A 4949-nucleotide genomic window follows, 5' to 3' on the forward strand; every position below is an offset into this window, starting at 1 on the left:
TTAGACATATGGGCAGGTTTCTATTTTTAGACTGCTAGGCTAAAAATAGAAAAGTCAAATATTATTGTCTCATAATAATATTTGGACTATAAACTTTATCTTATCCTCTTGGAGCACTTCAGTTTGAGCTACATATGTGGCACATGCAGCTGTCAGAAGGAAATACACTTTTCTTGTGGGTCAGTTGAGCTATTGCATGCAGGACTTCAGTTAGAACTCATATGGTTGAGTTTGGTGGAGTTGATTGTGGAGTTGATGGAGTTGTGTTCTGTTTGACTTGGTTGAACTAGTTGTATTTTAGTATAACTAAAGAATACACTAGTGATGAGTTGTGTGAATTAAATTATTAGTTAATTCACTAATTATTAACTCATAAAGCAACTGAAGAATACATTAGTTAACTCAGTGCATGTACAGTTCAGTGGAGACAGGTTTTAGAGGTTGAGATTGCTATCAATTGTGACTATAGATGTGACTATAGTTGTGCATGAGATTTGCACATGCATGGATGGAGATTTCCCAAGAGGCTTGTGTAGTATAACCAAAGGAATTTGATTTCACAGAGTGATTGATTTCTCTTGAAGATTGCGCAGTGGAGGTAGGCAAAGCAGTGGAGGAGATTTGAGCTGTGATTGATCAGATCTGAGCTAGTTTTGTGTGTAACAGGTGGAGATAGTACTGAGTACTTGTGAGGAGTATTGTAATATGTATTGTTACATGTTGTATATCATTATAATATATAGATAGTGTGGGGTTTTCAGCTGTATGCTTTCCCCGGGTTACATACTGTGTTAATGTGTGCATGCGATTAATGTTTCATTGTTTTTGATGCTGCTAAATTGATGATCAATGTAGAGGAGGTTATGTATTGTGCATGTATTCTGCAATAGTGTGCAATCGGGATAATCTCTGTGAATAAGTACTTAATTATTCAAAATTTCTACATGGTATTAGAGCTGTTGATCATCAGATCTACTATTCAGAAAGTGTTTACATTTTATTTCTTCAGGCAGAGTCTGTGATTGGGCCAGGTAGCCTTTGGATTCATCCTTCCTTTGGAAGGTGAGATATCCGGTAAAAGCCCATACAGTCAATCTCTGTATGAGAAATACTTTGTTCTCACGAATTTTAGATTAGAGGCGGTTGAATTTTGAGCTGGTGGAATTTGAATTTGCATCAGTGTTTTCTTGGTATCAACGTGGCAATGTCTTTCAACGGATTGCGATTGGTGTATGCTCTTGAGGGCAGCTCGAACTATATTGCATGGAAGGACAGGATGGAGGTGGTGTTAGATGATAATGGGCTGAAGGATTTCATAGAGGCTGAGGTCCCAAAGCCTACTGATACTACGCAAGTTGATGCTTGGCAAAAGAAGACAACAAAGTGTCAAAGGATTCTGTTGGAGGGCGTGAAGGATCACATTGTGTCCAGCCTGCATGGAAAGGCTTCTCCATACTTGATGTAGAAAGCATTGACAGATCTATTCCAAAGCAAGAGCAATCAGAGGAAGCTGGCACTCAAGGATAAACTCAGAAACATTAAATGCGAGAAGGGAGACAGTATGCCCAAGTATCTCACGAAGTTCACTCAATGTAGGGATGAGTTGGGAAGTGTGGGGGTGACTGTCGATGATGAGGACTTAGTGAGCTTGGATCTCCTTGGTCTTCCGAAGAGTTGGCATTCCTATCAGGACTCTTTCAATGGTCGGGAGAAATTTCCAGGATGGGAGAGACTTTGGTCAGATCTTGTGCAGGAGGAGATCAGGCGGAATACCAGGGACGGATCTTCATCAAAGGGACCTGATGAAGAAAATTGTGCTTCGGCTGCCAAAGCTAAGAAGGGGAAGATCAAGAAAGCTTCTCAATCCGGTGTAGAAGGAAAGAAGCAGGATATGTCCAAGGTGAAGTGCTTTTACTGTGACCAACACGGACATTATGCCACTAACTGTCCGCAGAAGAAGAAGAACAAGCAAGCTGTTGGATCTGCAGCAGGAGAGGTTCTAGCCTTGCAGTTTGAGCTTGATTTTTCATTGATCGCATGCTTGGTTTCAAGTGTGATGGGATCGGTGTGGTTCTTGGACAGTGGTGCGTCTTTTCACATGACAGGAGATTGAGATTTGTTTCCTGATCTGGAGGTGAAAGATCTTGGAGTGCACATTGAGATGGGCGATGATGGTAGATACGATGTGACCAGTATCGGTACCATTTCCTTTGAGAGGGAGTCTGGTAAAACCTTCGTAGTGAAGGAAGTGATGCATGTTCCAGGATTGAAGAAGAACCTTATCTCTGTGGTGATGTTAGAAGACAAGGGATATGATGTTGTTTTCAGCGAGGGAAAGGCTTTCCTGCGCAGTAAGACAACTGGAGAAACCCGGAAGATAGGGGTTCGAGTGAGGAACCTTTATCAGTTGCATGTAGATGGCTACCCAGCAATGGCATGCAAGGCAGAAGAATTGGTGAGCCGAGATGATGGCGCACTGTGGCACAGGAGATTGGGTCACCTTCACCATGGAGCCTTGAAGATACTGCAGCAGATCACTACAGGGCTTCCTAAAGGCACTCTTGCACAGTCAGATGAGTGCAAGGGGTGTACTTTGGGAAATTTTGTGAAATCCACCTTTCATGAGAAGGATAGTTGTGCCACGACGATCCTTGAGAGAATTCACATAGACGTGTGTGGACCTTTCTCAGTAGCTTCGACAACAAAACACAGGTATTATGTGATCTTTGTTGATGATTTCTCTCGTAAGTGATGGATCTTCTTCATGCAGAAAAAGAGCGAGACATACTCAAAGTTTTGTGTGTTCAAAGCACTGGTTGAGAAGGAGTTGGGGAAGAAGGTGAAGGCTCTTAGGAGCGACAATGGTGGTGAATACATATCTGGCGAGTTCAAGGACTTCTGTAGTGCAGAAGGGATTCGAAGAGAGCTCATAGCTCCCCATAACCCACAGCAGAACAAGGTTGCTGAGCGGAAGAACAAAACGATCGTGGGTGCTGCCCCGGTGATGTTGCATGATCAGGGCCTACCCCTTCACTTGTGGGCAGAAGCATGCAATACAGTAGTATATGTGCAGAACCATTGTCCTCATAGGATACTTGGCATGAGTACACCCGAGGAGGCTTATTCTGGTGAGAGGCCTGATATTTCTCATTTTAGGATTTTTGGTGCTAACGTGTACATACATGTGACAAAGGATGCCAGGAAGAAGTTGGGGCCGACCGGAGAGGTTGGGATGTTTGTGGGGTACACTGATGCGCCCCACAATTATTGTGTGTATTTGACTGATAGTGGCAAGATTGTTGTGCGACGGGATATAAAATTTTAGGAGGAGAAAGCCATGAAGTGTTCGCTTGAGAGGGAGCCACACTTGGATGCAGATGAGGAGCTATTAGTTCCTAAGGATGAGCTTCAGGACATGGATCAGCCATAGGACGAAGTTCATGGAGTGGAAGAGACCACTCATGCAGCGCCAACCATTAGAGGGTGAAAGCGCCTGACAGAAGCTGAGCGACTGGCTCAATATGCAAATAAGGTTGTAGGACCATCTACAGCTTAACATAAACAGAGATAATCACCTGATCGGTACACTGGATACATGGCTCTTATGAGGAAATGTGTTGTGACTGAGCCATCCTCTTTCGAGGAAGCTGTGGAGGATCTCGCATGGGTAGACGCCATGGTGGAAGAGTATGATTCGATTGTCAGAAACAGTGCATGGGAGATTGTCCCAAGACCGGAAGGGAAATCAGTGGTGGGTTCGAGATGGATCTACAAAGTTAAGCAGGCAGCTGATGGGAGTGTGGAGAAGTACAAGGCAAGATTTGTTGCCCGAGGCTTTTCACAGATAGAGGGGATTGATTATGAGGAGACCTTTGCACCTGTCGCAAGGTATTCTTCCATACGGACGATTCTTGCTCTCTTAGCGCAGATGGGATGGAACATTCATCAGATGGATGTGAAGACTGCGTTCCTCAATGGAGTCATTGAGGAGGAGGCGTACATTGAGCAGCCCGAAGGTTTCGAGATCTTCAGCAGCAAGTCGCATGTGTGCAGGCTCAAGAGAGCACTGTATGGGTTGAAACAAGAACCCCGTGCTTGGTACACACGGTTAGACAGTTATTTCATCGGACTTGGATTCTCCAAGAGTGAGGCAGATCCAAACTTATACCAGATTGTGGTGGAGGGTAAGTTTCTTATCATTATACTTTATGTAGATGATTTGATTCTAACAGGTGATGAGCTATTGATACTTTAATGCAAGGATGATCTTGCTAAGGAGTTTGAGATGAAGGACTTGGGCCTCCTTCATTATTTCTTGGTATTGGAAATTTGGTAGTGCAGTGATGGACTATTTGTTTCTCAGGGTAAGTATGCTCGGGAGACACTGGAGAAGTTCAACATGCATGGCTGCAAGCCTGTTGATACTCCTCTTCCTGGAGGTTGGAGGAAGGAGGATGCTACTTCAGCGGAGGTAGTGGACGCCACTGTCTATCGACAGTTGGTGGGGTCGCTTATGTATCTGGTGAATACACGACTCGATATATGCTATGCTGTTAACCAGCTTTCAAAAGCTATGGTTAAGCCAACCAAGCTCTTCTGGAAGGCAGGCAAGCATGTATTGCATTATTTGAGAGGCACATCGGGATATGGTTTGTGGTACAGACAGGAGGATGAGGTGAAGCTATGTGGTTTCACGGATGTAGATTGGGCAGGAAGCCCAACAGATAGAAAGAGCACATCAGGAGGGATTTTTAGTATCGGGTCGACAACAGTTTCTTGGTACAGCAAGAAGTAGAGATTTGTGGCACTCAGTTCAACAGAGGCCGAGTATATGGCAGCAAGTTTGGCTGCATGTGAGGCTATATGGTTGAGGAAGATCCTGGTTGGGTTGTTCGGTTCTCACTTGGAGCCTAAAGTGATTTATTGTGATAACCAGAGTTGCATTAAAC

The sequence above is a fragment of the Pinus tabuliformis genome, chromosome X (assembly GCF_031772625.1).
Source record: "Pinus tabuliformis cultivar Carrire ecotype Pingquan chromosome X, CPIR1, whole genome shotgun sequence".
In the NCBI taxonomy this organism is placed as follows: Eukaryota; Viridiplantae; Streptophyta; class Pinopsida; order Pinales; family Pinaceae; genus Pinus; species Pinus tabuliformis.